Below are 19,656 nucleotides of genomic sequence, written 5' to 3'. Positions count from 1 at the left end.
GGTTTTCCCGTTTGAATGGTTTTACACTAGTAATTTTGGGGCCCTTTATAGCTTGTTGTTCAGTGTGAGCCAAGGCTCCGTGTTGAAGGCCGTACTTTAACCTATAATGGTTTAATTTTTAAATTGTTATTTGGATGGAGAGTTGTCTCATTGGCACTAACACCACATCTTCCTATATCTATATACAATAATTTTAATTTAAATTGTATATTATTATGAACGAGCTTCTGGTTTGGAAAATATACACTCATGGCAAGTTATTATAGGTTATTACGGTCTCTTTAAAAATACACCACCACTGTATGTCTCTTACAGTTTTGTTTAAATGTTCTTCCCTGCACATAATTACTTATTTGTATGTTATCTTCTTGTAGGATGTTGATTCAATGATAAAATCCTGTTTAATAAACCGTATTAGACTCTTGGAATTCTTCATTCTGTTGCTGAAATCTAAAAATAAAATTCAGGGTACAATTTTCTTAAATAATCATCAAATACTACGGTAACTTTACCAATCAGGGTTATTATTAAGGAATTTTAAGATGAGTCCATATATTTAGCATTCTGACACGTGCAATGGTGAAATTAAGGATTTTTTGTGATTTATAATTTATCATTGCAGTCTCCATGATAAACTAGAACAAGATAAACAAGAGTGCACACGCTGAAATGTCTCGACTTCTTTACTTATCATTGATATTGTGTTGATAGTCCTAAGTATAAAGCTTTATTAAAGACTGTCACAAAAACTTAACATTAACCAAGATAACTAAAAAAAGACCAATGAACCATGAAAATGATGTCAAGGTCAGATGAACCATGCCAGGCAGACATGTACAGCTGTGCTTCCATACAACAAATATAGTTGACCTATTACTTATAGTTTAAGAAAAACAGACCAAAACACAAAAACTTAACACTGAGCAATGAACCATGAAAATGAGGTCAAGGTCAAATTAAACCTGCACGACTGACATATAGATCATAAAATATTTCCATACACTAAATATAGTTGACCTATGGCATATAGTATTAGATAAAAAGACCAAAACTCAAAAACTTAACTTTGACCACTGAACCATGAAAATGAGGTCAAGGTCAGATAACATCTGCTCGCTAGACATGTACACCTTACAATCATTTCATACAACAAATATAGAAGATCTATTGCATAGATTATGAGAAAAACAGATCAAAACACAAAAATCTAACTATAACCACTGAACCCTGAAAATGAGGTCAAGGTCAGATGACATCGGCCAGTTGGACATGTACACCTTACAGTCCCTCCATACACCGAATATACTAGCCCTATTGATTATAGTATCTGAGATATGTACTTGACCACCAAAACTTAACCTTGTTCACTGATCCATGAAATGAGGTCGAGGTAAAGTGAAAACTGTCTGACGGGAATGAAGACCTTGCAAGGTATGCACATACCAAAAATAGTTATCCAATTAAGAATTGAATGCTTCTTTTTGTAAATTTATTGGGGTGTAAAAGCGTTGACCGAAGTACATTTTGTATGAAGCGCGGAAGCGCTTTATACTAAAAATGTGCGCACGGTCAACGCTTTTACAACCCTATAAAGTTACAAAAAGAAGCATTCAATACTTATAATTACATTTTTTTAGCTATGATCATGAAAACACGAATTTTATAAATTTTGTATTTTATTCATCTGTGCACTTTATTGTGGGACCACGTGCTATCATGAATGAAAAGTTTTATTGATGCAATTGCTTACGGAATAACACGTAATGTGCAGTTAGTCAATCAAAATAAAGTATAATGATGAAACATACATCAAATGTAAGTATTAACTTAAAGATATAATAAGAGAGAATTTAACATTACACAAAATATCAACTTTTTTTTCAAGTGGTCACTGAACCATGAAAATGAGGTCAAGGACATTGGACATGTTACTGACTGAAAGTTCGTAACATGAGGCATATATATACAAAGTGTGAAACATCCAGGTCTTCTACCTTCTAAAATATAATGCTTTTAAGAAGTTAGCTAACGCCGCCGCCGGATCACTATCCCTATGTCGAGCTACATGTATCTGCAACAAAAGTTGCAGGCTCGACAAAAATTTAATAAATACATTAACGGTACCATTTTTTCTGCACCAGATGCGCATTTCGACAACACTTGTCTCTTCAGTGATGCTCGTGGCCAAAATATTTAAAATCCAAAGCGTATATAAAAGATGAAGAGCTATAATAAGTTAACCCTTAAAATTAGATCTATGAATATTGTTCAGTCATTGCTATAACATTGTTTTTATTATCCATAGTTCATGGATGGAGTATGATGCATGCACATATATTATTTTTTAAATTCTGTATTTTACTGATAAATATACTCACTTTTATAGTCAACATCACACTTTTACACTAACAGCAGCAACTGCAGGTGAGACACAGAGTTCTGTGGATCCATTTAGAAAATGTTCAATCTATGTATCCCTATGAAGATTTCTTGTTCCCTAGTTTGGTAAAATAATTAAGCTCATTAATATGCAGAGGAAACCAGTTTTTACAATTTTAGATAAGTTAACGGACAATGATAACGGATAAAAATTTATGAATATAGCAAAGTGGGCTAAAACAAATATGACAACCAATTCTTTTAAATGGATTTTTTAAAACTTTGCTATAGGCTGATATGACTTGAAAGAAATTATTTTGCCCAACATGCCCAGAGCATGAGGAAAATTAACTCTCTGCAACTTAAAATGCAGGAACTAAATTGTGTTCAAATTAAAATAAACAGCTGCGCCATAAGCGCATGATACGCCTGTCGTCTTGTGTGATAGTTTAATGCAATAATCATAAATATTTTTTGAGAAAGTTTTAAGCAATAACCATATATTGTTTTTGAGATACAGAGGGACATATGAACCCAAAAAAACTAAATATCACTAAAATAAAATTTTGAATTAAAACCAAAAAGTATATAGATCTTAAGATTAATGTTACAAAGAAGTATGTAAAGTTTTAAGCAATAATCATAAATTGATTTTGAGATACGGCGTGACACGCATGTAAAAATACCCTCCCCCTTTTTTACAAAATACTAAATAACTGAAAAAGGAAATTTTAAATCATCACCAAAAAGTATACAGATCTTAAGATCAATATAACAAAGAAGTGTGTAAAGTTTTAAGCAACAATCATAAATAGATTTTGAGATACGGCGTGACATGTAAAAACACCCTCCCCCTTTTTTACAAAATACTAAATAACTGAAAAACGAAATTTTAAATCATCACCAAAAAGTATACAGATCTTGAGCTTAATATAACAAAAAAAGTGTGTAAAGTTTTAAGCAATAATCATAAATCGTTTTTGAGATACGGCGCGACATGTAAAAATCCCCTCCCCTTTTTTACAAAATACTAAATAACTCAAAAATGAAATTTTGAATCATCACCAAAAATTATACAGATCTTAAAATTAATATAACTAAGAAGTGTGTAAAGTTTTAAGCAATAATCCAAAATTGTTTTTGAAATACAGTGCGACATGTGAAAAAAACACCCCCCTGTTTTAGTTACAAAGTGCCGTAACTCAAAAAGTTTTAATCTTATTTTGACCGAAAAATATACAGAGCATTTGACTATCATAAGAAACAACTACAAAAAGTTTCGTGAAATTTGGATAAGTTGTTCTCAAGTTACGGCGCGACATGTTTACGCCGGACAGACGGACAGACGGACGGACACCGGACATTTGTATAACATAATACGTCCCGTAAAAATTTTGACGGTCGTATAAAAAAGTAAAAATGAAGCTTTGCTGTAGTAAAATATAAACTTGCGTAGCAACAGATCAAAATGATTAGATCTATTCGTCAACTCCCCCCCTCCCCCCCAAAAAAAACATCAAATTATTGTCCCCTAAAAACAAAACAACCCTTACCATGGCAACCATAAAAGAACCATTGAAGTAAAGTTATAGATTGCATAACAATATACACGGAGATTTATTTTAAGTGACACAGTTTTGATGGCAACATCCAGTGGCGGATCCAGTAATTTTCATAAGTGGGAGGGGGGCGCTGACTGCCTAAGAGGGGCCTCGCTCCAGTCAAGCTTCGGTGATTCCCTTTATAAGCAAGCAGGATTTTTTTCCCATAAAGGGAGGCTGGACCCTCCCCTCCCTCCCTTAATCCGCATCTGACATCATTTCGGCAATTCGCAAGAGTTTCACATTTTATCGAGTATTGAGTTGCGAGTTAAGAAAGTGAGTTGCGAGTATTGAGTTGTGAGAAACGAAAGTCGAGTTGCAAGTTACAAAAGTCGAGTTGCGAGTTACAAAAGTCTTGTTGCGAGTTTTAAAAGTTGAGTTGCGAGTTATAATAATAATATAATAAAAACTCATTAGGATTAAACCAAATTTCAATAAGGCTCTCTACATACAATATCAACTACATAAATGAATAATTTACTAATATACAAATGTAAACAATAGATCTAAATAAACAAACTATAATTACAACAACAACCAGGTGCTCTGCAGGGCACATCTTTATACGACCGCAGTGGTGCAACCCTGAACGGTTGGAGCAAATTTGGTCACAATATTGAAGCTTCATACTGTCTGAATTTGGATAGTGATCGAATTTTTGTCATAATTAAGGTTTTTGTCACAAAATAAATGTGGCCAGAGATCTAACAAATCTACTATACAATACTGCGCAATTGAAGGCTTCTTCTTGAAATTTTTCAAAATTCGAATTTCGAATTTTTTTGAAAAAAAGAAATCCCTTAAAAAAATTAACCCCCCCCCCTTAAAAAAACCCTCATTGAAACCCCCTTTTTAAGCAATAACCCTTCAATTCAATCCCATCATTTCCCTTGTAGTATGGAACCTTGTATTACGATTTCAGAGAGATTCATTCACCTAAACAATTTTTGTTTGGAAACTAGATAGTTATCAAAGGTACCAGGATTATAATTTAGTACGCCAGACGCGCGTTTCGTCTACATAAGACTCATCAGTGACGCTCATATCGAAATATTTATAAACCAAACAAATACAAAGTTGAAGAGCATTGCATTGCTAGAAACATGCTTCTTTTTTGCCCTTTTTTGGCCCCACTAATTCCTACATATTTTGGGCAATTATTCCATAACTTAATCCTAGCCTCCCCTTTGTTATGTAGAACATTGTGGTACAACTTTAGAGAAGTCAATACAATTACACACAATTTATTGTCTTGGAACTAGAAAAATGCTGGCTTTTGGTCCCTTTTTGGCCCTTTATTCCTAAACTTTTGACCCATAACCCCGTAAACGAATCCAAACCTTCTACTTGTGGTTTTAAACATTGTGGTACAATTTTAGAGCAAATGAAATACTTATACACAAGTTATTATCCTTACTAGAAAAATCCTTGTTTTGGGCTTCTTATTCCAAAACGGTTGGACAACCATCCCCAAAATCGATCCCAACCTTCCTTTTGTGGTATTGACCCTTTAGAAAAAAAATCATTAAGATCTATTTTTTTGAACTAAAGAAACTGTCCGGAAACCAATTGGGCTTCGGACGACGCAGACGACAACGACATCATACCATTATACGATCCAAAAAAATGGTTGAGGTCGTATAAAAAACACCTATAGTATAATTTTTTTATTTCACTGGATAATGAATTCCACGCTTTTGGGCCACTAAAAGAACCAGATGCTCCACAGGGCACAGCTTTATACGAAAACAAAAACTCCCAAAATCAATCCCAACCTTCCTTTTGTCGTCATAAACCTTGTGTGAAAATTTCATAGATTTCTATTTTCTTATACTAAAGATATTGTGCAAAAACTAAGAAAAATGCTTGTTTTGGACCGTTTTTGGCCCCTTATTACCAAACTGTTGAGACCATACTCTCAAAATCAATCCCAACCTTCTTTTTGTGGTCATAAACCTTATGTTAAAAGACGTAGGTCCGGTAAGAGCCGATCTTGGCCTCAATTTTCAAGTTCATCTGACGAAATATTTTAGACACTTTCTAAACACTTGAGTGTCTATTTCAATTGGTTTTGGTCAAAAATGAAAGTGGCCGCATCCGTGTTCATCCTCAACCTTTATATATATTATGTATTATCATCAAATACAACTTACATTTCAATATTATGGATGAACACGAATGCGGCTACTTTCATTTTAGACCATCTTCGCTAGCCAAGGGTTACGATCCACTCCCGCTCTCTCGTAACCCTTGGCTAGCGAAGATGATTTTAGACAGAAACCGTCTAAAATTTGTCTAAAATGCTGAAATTGTGAAGATTTCAGTAATTTAGCGTGACTTTATGATGCTAGAACCCGATATATGTGCATTGTGTTGTCAAAAACAGCCCATATTTATGTACCAGAATCATTCTACTTTCCAATAAATGGCTTAACGATTACATTATCACAATTTTGTAAAACTGCTATATTTTGGGGCCAAAAAGAAGTCTTACCGTACCTACTCCTTTAATTAAAAGGGCATACGATACAGTAGAGATCCCTCGTTGATTTTTTCCTAAATTTTTGACAGAAGGTCAATTTCAATGTGTACTTTTCAAATATGCAAAGAAAAAAGTACCTTCATGACTTACTTTTTGAGATAATTTGGTTCGAAATTTGTATATTTGGAAGAAAATCCCTGCAATTTCATAAATAAGGACTTTTAAAGAAAGTAATAATACTATTGAACGAAAAGTCACAATTTAACCGTGTTTTCTGTAAAATGTTCCCTTAATCCAGGGCATCAACATGCTGAAACAAGTTTAAGGAAAAATCAAATCATTATTTACGGGATTTAGATTGATATATCCGAAATAAAGAAATTGACCATATTTTGCTTCTTTTCGGAAGTGTAGAAAAAAATTGATCGTTGATTTTTTCCTGAAATTTTGGCGTAGTGTTCTTGAAACTGTACTTGATTGATTGCAAAAGAAAAAAAATGGAGTCCATATGTGCTTGTTTTTTCAATAAAAGCCATATACCTTAATTTTTACGGCGTCTGTCAATACGGCGCTAAATTACGTTGTATGAAGTTAAAATCGCAACAACGTCGTGTCATCATTCCCGCCGTACACGAGTACGCTGTCAAGTATATGCAGGTGGTTTTCAAAGCGTTGATACTTATCATAAAGATTTATAAGATGGTTACTCATAAAATGGCAAAAAAATTGTGCTAAACATTTACGAAACGAAATGTGGGAAAAAAAAGGATATTAAAAAGGATTCTAGCAGATTACTTTGTCAGATGTACGGCAAAAACGAAAACTTCTGATAGAAGTATAAAGATGTATCTCCGTCCGACATAGTCCTAAATTGCATTTAGAAGGATATACAACATTATTTCAAAGGCCCTGACATGACAAAATGTGAACCAACTATATAAATTAAGTGAGGTGATACCATACATTGACAACAGTATAACCTTCAACAATGACAAAACCGATACCGTATCGTCAACTTTAAAATGCTCTGTCGTACTTTTTTTTCTGTTTACATTTTCAAAAGATAATCATCTTTCAAATTTATATTATGAGGAGTACCTCTTGTTTCGTTTTTCAGTGTGCACCAAATTTTTCATGTTATTTCTTCATAGACAGAAAAATTTATTACAGTCATTCCTTAAATAATTTTACACGATGCCTTTATCAATAGATAAGTTACATTATCTTTTATACGGCGTATATGGATGAATATTGGCGTACTTGTTTGTCTAGAAGTAGAGATATATTGAAAATACTTTGTTATTCTGTCCGATCGTCCAACTACACGTGTTTTACTTTTCTCAGAAACAACCCTACTTCATGATTTCATATTTGCTCATCAGCTTGACAGCAACGAGTTTTAACGTGTGTACACTTTTTAACTGTCTGTCTGCAATTAGTGTACATTTGCCGATACTTCAATTTTATCTCTCAATACATTAGTACAATAGGGATATGTTTATACAAAAAAAACGAGGTATCGTTATTATCAACGAGGCAAATCTTAACCAGAGACCAAATGACATAGAAGTAACCGACTATAGGACATCGGACGGCCTTTAACAATGATTAAAACCCATACTGTATAGTCAGCTATGAAAGGCCCCTACATGACAAATGCAATACAACTCAAACGGGAAACTTACGGCCTGATTTAAGTACAAATAATAAACGAAATACAAATACGATGTACAATACCATTCCAAACGACACCATTTAATTATAAGCCCTTTTAACAGCATATGAACGGGCGTTTTCTTGTTTTGGTCTATTACATCCAGTTTCATATACACACAAAAAATACAACCAATTAAACTAACTAATGTGTGACAATTAATTCTGTATCTATTGGTTATACTTTGCTTAATTCAAACCAGTATATTTTTGTGAAATCTTTTTAATGGACTTTTATTGGCTGTTTTTCTACATACACATACACTATTATATGATTTTAAAATATCAATTCAACTCGGCATTTTTTTTATGTACCAAATTCAAGTCAAGAACAGTATGATCACTCTCATTAGTTCTTATTATATTTTTTACGAATAGGGATGTTATACAACCTTGTCTATCTATGCAATCAGTTTTGTTATTTTATTGATAGTCTGTAGGTCCGGTAAGGGCCGATTTTGGCCTCAAATTTCAGGTTCATCTGACGAAAGATCTTGACCACTTTTTAAACACTTTAGTGTCTATTTTAATTTAATCAATTAGTTTATGTGAAAGATTTTTACTGATTAAGTCATAAAAAACGCACCCATTCAAGCTGAAATATGAATAATCTACCAAATATGTCGAAAAATGTCACTTTTCAGATGTTTTTTTGTCAAAAATGAAAGTGGCCGCATACGTGTTCATCCTCAATCTTTATATATGTTATGTATGATCGTAAAATACAACTTACATTTCAATATAAAGAATGAACACGAATGCGGCCACTTTCGTTTTCAACGAAAACTGTCTAAAATTTAACTAAAATGCTAGAATTGTGAAGTTTTTAGTAATTTAGCCTGACTTAATGGTGCTAGTACCCGATATATGTGCATTGTATTGTCAAAAACAGCTCATATTTATGTAGCAGAAGCATTTTACTGTCCAATAAATAACTGGAAGTTTACATTTTAACAATTTTGTAAAACTGCTATATTTTGGGGCCAAAAAGGGATCTTATTGGACCTACTCATTTGGCCGTACAATGACAGTTCTCCGGAAACTTTATAGTCTGCCAAATGCTATACAAGAAAAACAAACTAAACTACTTTGATTCTGAAATTTTTTTTCAATTCAAGATAGTATTATTGACTTCGAATTCATTATCAATAAATGAAAAATAACTGTTCTCGTCATGAAAAATATTGCAAAACTGTACAACACGCCGTAATAATAACTTCAGACCCGATAGCCAAAGATTTTGTTAAACTGTTCTCCTTAATCACGGGTTCATACGTTTTATGACTTTATTAATTTTTTTTAAGTTTCAATAAAATAACATTTGGATAATAAATGTGCAATTAAATATTTGCCGCTGGACGTTAATCAGCTACCAATACTCATAGTAGGTCCTTTTGTTCCTAATTGTGTCATATTTATTAAAATGTTTTTCAACATTTTAAGCAGCGAATATTAAGATAGACCCCACAACCTTGCATTTTTTCTTTCTCTATGTTAAGCAGACTACGCTATTCTTCTTCCGTCTTTCCATGTTATACTGTCAGTACTCTCTTCTGTATCTAGTACCATTTCTTCAATTTTGTCATGCAAAGTTGTATTTGATTTATTTTTGTTCATCTCAAGTATTTTCTTTGATCTCTCTGCTCTTCGGCGGATTTCTCCGTCTTTTAGAAACGGCATGGACACTTTTTAGCAGGTACTTTTTTTAAATTCACGCAACTAAATTTATGACGTCATTGAATATTCCGCGAAATATGACTTCTTTAAAGCGATGTCGCAAAATGTTAACGTTCTTATAAGAAACATCGCGAAATTGCAACGTTCTGGTTACCAACGTCGCGAAAACAACACGAAAAGTTTTGAAAACGTTATTATCTGCCCCTGCTACTGTATCGTATTCCCTTAATAGAATTCTGTTTACTGCAAGTTCTTGTGCGAAAACCAAGTAAAATACTAATTTGGGCCCTTTTTGTCCCTAATTCCTAAACTGTTGGGACCAGAACTCCAAAAATCAATCCCAACCTTCCTTTTATGGTCATAAACATTGTGTTTAAATTTCACATGTTTCTATTTACTTATACTTAAGTTAAAGTGCGAAAACACCAAATGTTTTCGGACGACGACGACGACGACGCCAACGTCATATCAATATACGACCGAGACCACAATTGTCTGTTCTTCTTCGCTTCGTTGTTCACGAATATAGTCCCTAGTGTTTACTCGTTTAAACTAATATGATATGTTACTTGTAGCTTTTCTTTTCATTTAAAGTACCTAATACAATACCAAAGAGCTTCCAAAACTTAAAATTACTGGAATGTATTACAGCTTTGTGTTTATTAACTTAATTCTCTGGTTGGTGAGCTCTTTTGTGGCCGGTAACAGAGTAGAGAGTAAAATCACAAAAATACTGAACTTAAGGTCGTGATAACGTCGCTGTGAGATCGTAGCGCAATCTCTCCGAATAGAAACACGCTTTCGCTACGCTCTCGCAACGATTGTACAGCGACCTTCGCGATCTTACTACGATCTTAATGCGCTTTCACTACGCTTCCACCACGACCTAATTTCGCCACGACCGCACCACGATTGTTTTTAACATGTTTAAAGATGGCCACGCTCTTCACGATCTTGAAGATCTCACCACAACCGTGGTACGACCTTACTGCGACCTACACGATCATCAAAATTTGCATTTTTTTCCACAGATCGTAGTGCGATCGTGGCTTAGTGGGACTGGGGTATAAGAGAAAACTCAATTCGGAACATCCATAATCACATGACTAAATCAAATAACAAAACGCATCAAAAAAAGGATAGACAAGAATTATCAATTTCCTATTTTGGTGTCTGTATGATCTATAAAATATATAACTTTCTCACTGAATGTATACAAAGAGGGTAACCAAAGATTTTGCGACGATGCAAATATTAAACTTTACAATATAAATAAATATCTTTAACCAACGAATTCAAATAGCAAAAGCTATGCAATTAACAAATATATACTCATACGCTTCATGTAAATTATTTAACAATGAAATACATTAATTATGAAATTTGAAGTTTTACCAAGGGCGCTAATATTTAATTAATAACATTGTCTACCACAAAGCATTTCGGGGACACTCCCTCTGGTATCTTTCCCCCTCTTTTATAGCTGACTATGCGGGGGCTTTTTGTAATTATTGGGGGCATTATGATGACCTATAGTTGCTAATGTTTGTGTCATATAGTCACAGAGTCATCTTCATTGCTTCCCTCAATCTTTATTCTATCACCAATAGTTTCAACACCTAGTCTGATCAAGTCTTGATCAGTAAGGTGCTGAAAAGTGTCATCTTCTATCCTATCATCTTTAAAAATTTTAATTTGAAAGATTTGCAGATTAAGTTCTACAAGAGCACGTTGTATAGCAGACGACATGTTGGCAGTATGAAAATAAACCCGAAAAAAATAAACATGTTGTCGGTTATTTTCGGAAGTCTACCACCACCACATAATGAAAAAAGGCACTGAAAGTAATTGATTAACCACCTAGTATAATATTTTTTGAACCAAACATAAAACATTTTGACCACTGATCATAAAAGAGGGACGAAAGACACCAAAGGGACAGTCAAACTCGTAAATCTAAAACAAACTGACAACGCCATGGCTAAAAATGAAAAAGACAAACAGAAAAACAATAGTACACATGACACAACATAGAAAACTAAAGAATAAACAACACGAATCCCACCAAAAACTAGGGGTGATCTCAGGTGCTCCGGAAGGGTAAGCAGATCCTGCTCCATAAAGTTGTTTGAACTGAACATAATATTTATTTGACTGAACATAATGATCAGTCTACAGAACATAATATTTATTTGACTGAACATAATGATCAGTCTACAGAACATAAGATTTATTTCACTCAACATAATTATAACAGTTCTGATAATAAATTGCTGCACTTTAGCGCATGATACGCCCGTTGCTCTTTTAACTTGATTTAAAAGTGTTAGTTATTGTCCCAAAATTGGAAAATCCGTCCTTTTTTAAGCATAAAAATTCATAACACGGAAATGTAAAATCTTAAATTTATAAAAATTGAAAGGGAGCTTACATCAATAGATATAAACAATTCACCAAAGTGTCATGGACATTGGTGAAAGCCTTTTTGAGTTATGGTCCGAAGTGTTAAACATCTCCCTTTTTTTATGAATAAAGCCCCATAAATCCAAAACATAAAATCTGAAATTTATAAAAATTGAAAGGGAGCTTGCTTACATCAGTAGATATAAACAATTCACCAAAGTTTCATGGACATTGGTGAAAGCGTTTTAGAGTTATTGTCCAAAGTGTGGACAACGGACCCCCTTTTTTATAAATAAAGCCCCGTAAATCCAAAACTTAAAATTTGAAATTAAAAAAAAACGAAAGGGAGCTTACGTCAATAGATATAAACAATTCACTTAAGTTTCATGGAAATTGGTGAAAGCGTTGTTGAGTTATTGTCCGAAGTGTGGACGACGGACGGACAGACGAACGGACAACGGTATACCATAATACGTCCCGTCTAAAGACGACGGGCGTATAAAAAGTGTGTTTGACCACTGAATATTTCGGTTTCTGTAATCAACATAATGAGAAATCTACATAATATAATAATATGTTGACAGAAGATATTTTCAGTACTGAATATAAAGACAAAAGTATATTGATTAAAGTGCTGAATATAATACCAGATCTGCACAATATAATGATTATTCTACTGATCATTATGATGTTCTTGCTCAACATAATTGTTATACTACTCAACCATGTGAACATAATAAAAGGGCACTCATAATCGAGAAAAAACGCTAAAAATAATTAAATTTTCACAGCATATACTAAATATGAACAACGAAAGACAGCTATCACAAATAGATTCTGGGTGTATCTGTGACTGGGGAAATGTGTTGGTCTGGAACCACACACACACAATAAACAGTACGGACTCTGACTCTGGGACTAGCTCTTGTAACAAAAGACGACACTGGTTAGCGCGAAGTGTAATCTAATAAGTTCAGCATGGAATACAATTGTACAGAGTTGGGACTGCTCAGTGTAATACTAAATCGAATTTGCCACATCAAAATAACAACATAGTTTATATAACAAACCAAAACTACTTGTACTTGACAAATATTTCTCTAAATGAGTGAGAAAATTCAAATAAGGGATAACAGAAAAATTAACACATACATGTAGATAATAATTAAATATAGAACATACAGACTTATTTATGTGATTAAAGCCTTGGCTTGTCAAATACGAATAATCTGAGACTACTATAACATGTCTTCAAAATGATCTATTATTCCTGAGACTACTATAACATGTGTTATAGTAGTCTCAGGAATAATAGATCATTTTGAAGTAAAATGTCGCCATTTAAAAAAAAACCAAATTAAAACATGAAATTATATTAGCTTAATCTTCTAAACTTGACTTAAATCTTGCACAATAAAAATATCAAAATCCCTAGTGAAATATTGCAAATATAACAAAATCACTGGTTTTACAAAATCTTTAACAAAATGTCCAAAAAGTATCAAAATAAATTTTTGTCCATTTTTCCACTGTGACACAACTATGGCGTTCCATATTCCTTGTCTGTCCTATTATATTCATATATGGTATTTGAAATGAAAATAAGCACAAAACCAGTCATTTTAACAATTAAGATCCTATCAAGGAACCCTTTTAAGGTGACTATATCAGAGACAAAAACAAAATATATACAATAGATATAAAAAAGAAGATGTGGTATCATTGCCAAATAGACAACTCTCCACAAGAGACCAAAATGACAGAAATTACCAACAATAGGTCATTGCACGACCGTCAACAATGAGCAAAGTCCATACCGCAAAGTCAGCTATAAAACTTCAAAGGCCCCGAAATAACATTGTAAAACGAGAAAACTAACGGCTAACTCATGTACAAAAAATGAACGAAAAACAAATTGAACACATAAACAAACAACCACTGAATAAGTATACAAGACAAAAAGAAAAGGACAGTACAAATTATGTTAAGAATCTAATCTAAAATAAAAATGAATATAATTCTCGTACAAAATAAATATTTATATATAAAAAAAGGTGACTAGATGCTCTGCAAGGGTTATTAGCATATTTCAAATTTTACTTAATATGTTTTTGACCAGCAATTTAAAAAAAATAATAAATACATATTTGAACAATAAAACAAAAAAATTTCATCATAGGATCGGGATATTGTAACTTGATAAAGGAATTCGAATGTGAAATGGTGGTAGCTAACCACGGACCCAAGAAAAGACACGTATTATATGTCAATAAACACGATATTAAAATAAGAAGATGTGGTATAATTTCCAATAATATTTCTGTTTACTACAAGCTATAACTACTGGAAGAAAAAGCTCAAGTAAAATTAAATGTTATCAAGGATTGGAGAGGCCTTGTTATCTAAAAGACAGAGAAAACAACATGATTTTTTTTTATATCGGGAACTTTTCAATATTCCCAACTATAGAATCCGACAAATTAACGAAAAAGTTTTTTTTAGTGAGAACAACATTTTATCAAACCATAATTATTTATATCTTCAATATAAAAAGGAGATGTGATAGGATTTTCAAAGTTATATGACATACACGAAAAAACGACAAACACTGAACTACGGGCTTTTGACTTAAAACAGGAACATACAGAATTTGGCGGGGTTAGAAATGTCTGTGTGCGCTCATTTCTAAAAAAAAAAACCTATCAAAACACAAGACCAAACTATAAAAAAAAATCAGTTGAATGATCGGATCATCATTTAATACTATCAATGACGATATCAGATCAGGTGCGGGATCCAAACCACGGAACACCCTGAAATTCCACAAAATAAAAATAAAATCGAAAAACTTGAATGGGGTTTCAATCACCAACACTCCCTCTCCCCTCATGCCGGATCCGCTAAGTCAGACTCAACTTTTGAGTGTGTAATTTAGGTATAAAAAATTGATTACAAAACAAAATAACTAACTGATATTAAATTGTAACAGAAAAAGGAGAGATAATCATTCCAGACATGTGTTGCAGCATTGGATTACAGTAGTTTTAATAAATATTTATATGACAGAAGTACCATGGAAAACATAAACTAATCATGAATGTGGCATAAGAGATAGTACACGGTTTATGTTCTTCTCATTGATATTGTTCAGAAAGGCTCAGAGTGATTGTACAGTAAACTTGCAGGCGATTGTACAGTCAATAAAAATATCCGACATGGAGAAAATGAATATATTTGGATTTTTACTGGAACAGTGACTTCAAAACTTTCAGACAGGTACGACTATATATCAGAAAAGGTACATGTGGAAATTCAGGTAGCAAACATTGATTTTTCGATGTTTTTTAAGATTTTTCGTCGTTTTTTTTTTTACATTTTTGATCCCTGTTGTGTGGCAAATTTGATCGTTTCACACATCATGGAGCTCCATCATTCTAAGGAAAACGTTTGGATGCACATAGCTTTCTTATTATTTTATTGGTTCTTTATGAGAATATTTAAGCTACCAAAACCTGAAGCAGAAACGTTACATGGCTATATATAGTAACATAAGAGTTCATCAAATTATCTTCAAGCAACTTGTTATTTTGCAAATGTCGGGGCCCCTTTTGACAGTCTCCCGAATGACCAAATTATTAGAAAACCGTACAGTTCCGTTTCCACACTATGGTACTGGTCTCTCCGAATAGAATCACGCTTTCACTACGCTCTCGCTAAAATGATACAGCGACTTTGCGATCTTACCACGACCTTAGTGCGAACTCACTAATACCTGATTCCACCACGATTGCTTTGAACATATTCAAAGTTGTATACGCTCATCACGAACTTGAAGACCTCACCACGACCGTGATACGACCTTACTGTGATCTTCAAGATCGCGCTACGATCGTCAACATTTGCATTTTTTCACAGATCGTAGTGCGATCGTTGCCTAGTGTGACCGCAGAATTGAACTTTATTAGTTGAATAGAGCCACATGAGCTTAACAAAAAAATATTACTTCCCTTAGCCCCATATGTTTACCTTTTCCTGGTAACAGGACTCAATTTGGCAAAAAAGAGGGAAAGTGCAGAGTTTATAAATTAGCCAAATTATGTTTAATAAAAAGAAATAATATAGATATTCAGACTTTTAAAACTGTTTTTCAGTTTAAAAAAACCAAATAAGAATAGTGTTCAAAAGTAAACTTTCGTTAAAAAAATATGGATTATTTGAAGAAAAAAAACAACAAATTGCACACATTTAAAGAACATTTTATATATAAAACAGAATTTACAAATAATTTAACATAAAACAGATAATGTTTATCTGCTTATCGTTTAATACAAAAGTTATGTATTCCTGTCAACAGGAAAAATATGTCCACAAATCCGAATTTTGAGCGTCCGTCGTCGTTAACTTATAAACAAATTTTCTCCTCTGAAACTACTGGGCCAAATTTTACCAAACTTAGCCACAACCATCATTTGGGTATCTAGTTTAAAATTTGTGTCCGGTGACCCGCCAAACTAACAAACTAACAAAAATGGCCTCCATGGCTAAAAATAGAACATAGGGGTTAAATGTATATTTTGGCTTATCACTCTGAAACCAAAGCATTCAGCAAATCTGACAAGGGGTAAAATTGTTAACTAGGTCAAGATCTATCTGCCCTGAAATTTTCAGATAAATCGGACAATGGGTTGTTGGGTTACTGTCCCTGAATAATTTAAATGGTAATTTTAAGGAAATTTTGTCCGTTTTCTGTTATTATCTTGAAAATTATTATAGATAGAGATCAACTGTAAACAGCCATAATGTTCACCAAAGTAAGATCTACAAAAAAATCAACATGATTGAAATGGTAAGTTGATCCCTTAAGGAGTTATTGCACTTAATTGTAATTTTTTTACCAATTTTTCGTAATTTTTTTACAAAAATCTTCTCCTCTGAAACTACTGGACCAAATTCAACCAAACTGAGCCAATACATTATTAAAGTATATTTTTATATATCTGCTCTAAAAAAAATCATATGAATTGTACAACTGGTTGGTTGGTTGCTGTCCCCCAAACGGTATTTTTTTAAAGAAATTTAGCCGTTTTTGGTTATTTTCTTGAATGCTATCATATATAGAGATAAACTGCAAATAGCATTAATGTTCATCAAATTAAGATCTACATATAAGTCAACATGACCGAAATGGTCAATTGACCCCTTTAGGAGTTATTGCCCTTTATAGTCAATTTTTAACAATTTTCATTAATTTGGTAAATTTGGGTAAGTTTTTACAAAATGTGTTCCTCTGTAACTAAAGGGCTAAGTTCCTTACAGATAGAGAAAATTGTAAGTAGCAAGAATGATGAGTAAAGTATGATGTCGTCCCTTAGGCCGTTAGTTTATTTCGTCTTAATTGTTTCACATTTTTTTTGTCGTGGCCTTTTATAACTGATATACAGTATGGGTATTTGTCATTTTTTGTCAAAGGCCGCACGGTTGGTTATAATTGATAATACTACTTCATTGTTCTCCAATTGATAGTTGCCAAATTGGCAGTCATACCACATCTCCTTACTTGTTATGATACTGTATACATTTTTCGTACATGACTTTAAATTTCGCGTCCTGTCTAAACTATATATGAAATATTAGTCGCTTGACATTAAAAGCAAACAACTAACAATCAATCAATTTAAACTCGTGTTTAATAAGTAGAAAATCAATTAATTTTTGGGGTTAAAAGGGGGAGGTGGCAGGAGGTCTTTGAATGTAAATAGTGTGGCCTTGTAAGAGCTGGAATCAATAGGCATGCTTAGCGACAAGTTAATACTTTAAAAATAATTTAAAAAATCCGCAAAAAATCGTGCTGCCCCATTCTCATCTTAGAATGACAAAAGGTCGTACCCTTACTGTTATTGTCCGTGTGTTTTATTATTTATCCAGCTAGTTGTCCATATAGTGTCCTTCTAAGGAGGCAACTGTTTAATATTCGGAGGGGGGGCCTTGATAATCACAAAAATAAATGGTTTGTTCTGTGGTAGTTTCAAAATACATAACCTGACTTACAATGCATTGAAAATAAACTCGGTAGGTCTATTCGAAAGTATTAGATGGCAACAGATTCTTCATAAAATTAATTTTTTCCACAAAAAAAGTCGTGAAACACTTCCGAAAAGTTCATATAATAAAATTATTAATATTATTTAAAATATACTTGAAATGTCTGAAAAAGGGTTTCATTTACCTTGAGCTATATTTTGTCAGATACACATACCTCACTTTTATCACATATTTATTAAACTACATTGAGGCAAATTTTATGCTTACGTTATAATTTTATATATACTCAAAATTGGAATAAAAAAGAAGTATCAATTTAGATATTTCTCATCAGACTTGTTATTTTTCCTTAAATCTTTTATTTATTTATTTATTTCAAAGTCTAATTTTCTGTCAACCAATGTATTCGCTGATACTGTTTTTCTCTTTAGCCCTTTCTAGCCTATTTTGCTGCAATATACTTGATACATAATTTTCTAAAGTTGTTATTTTACAATTTTTTATGCTTCAATTATGGGCAATATGTTTTCTGGTCTGTGCGTGCACTCCTCCATCTGTCTGTCCCACTTCAGGTAAACGTTTGTGGTCGAGGTAGTTTTTAATGAAGTTGAAGTCCAATCAACTTGAAACTTAGTAAACATTTTCCTTTTGTCTTTGTCTGAGTTGTCATTATAGATGGTCCTAGCTGTTTTTTTTAGACGGTCCGAGTTGTCCCAAGACGGACATGTTCTGCAACTAACTAAAATGCCCCAAGTTTGAACACGTTGTTTGATTTCGTGATCACCATACTAACCAAATGAAATGTGAACTACATTGATATATTTCGTAACTTTTTACCTTATAAAATCCTGGTCCTAAGTAGATTTGGAAGTTGTCGTCAGCAAAAGATTAAAACACCGTTCATTGCGGGCTTCCGTTGTCGTTGATTTCTATATTTTATGCAATGTCAATTTCATCATGAAAATACTTTCTCCGCAATCAGGGGTTCATTAAGGGATACAAACAGTTTGATATTCATGCTAATAATATATAACAGTTACGATTTAAAAAATCAATTTTAATTTAGGTTGCCGTAAGAAAAAAACAATATTAGGTCAATGTCATAAAGATATAAACTTTTTAGTATTCTGAATAAAACTGGGGAAAGGAAGGGCGCATTTAAATCTTGCCCTATCCCAGTTTCGCAGTCTCATACATATTTTTTGTATGAGGCTAAGCAACTGGGGAAGGACGAGGTTCTACCGAGCCCTTCCCCAGTTTTGCGCCAAGCACAAAAAAAGTTTATATTTTTCTGACATTGACCTAATATTGCTTTTATACTGCAACATAAATGAATGAATTGATAGCTATTCAAATCGT

At 33.1% G+C, this 19,656-nt stretch overlaps 1 long non-coding RNA gene across 2 annotated transcripts; it reads right to left on the bottom strand.

Annotated features, from left to right (window-relative positions):
• Positions 1-281: 281 nt before the first annotated feature.
• Positions 282-19,250, bottom strand: LOC134727279 (uncharacterized). Of its 2 annotated transcripts, none has more exons than XR_010108746.1 (3): positions 19,135-19,250; positions 2,379-2,497; positions 282-450 (listed from the first exon to the last, which is right to left on the bottom strand). It is a non-coding gene; the product is annotated as an uncharacterized LOC134727279 (long non-coding RNA). The 2 variants fall into 2 exon arrangements; XR_010108747.1 differs by having other exon boundaries at positions 282-443.
• Positions 19,251-19,656: the final 406 nt, after the last annotated feature.

This window comes from Mytilus trossulus, chromosome 7 (assembly GCF_036588685.1).
Source record: "Mytilus trossulus isolate FHL-02 chromosome 7, PNRI_Mtr1.1.1.hap1, whole genome shotgun sequence".
Taxonomy (NCBI): domain Eukaryota; kingdom Metazoa; phylum Mollusca; class Bivalvia; order Mytilida; family Mytilidae; genus Mytilus; species Mytilus trossulus.
This window is presented reverse-complemented; position numbering and strand designations above follow the sequence as displayed.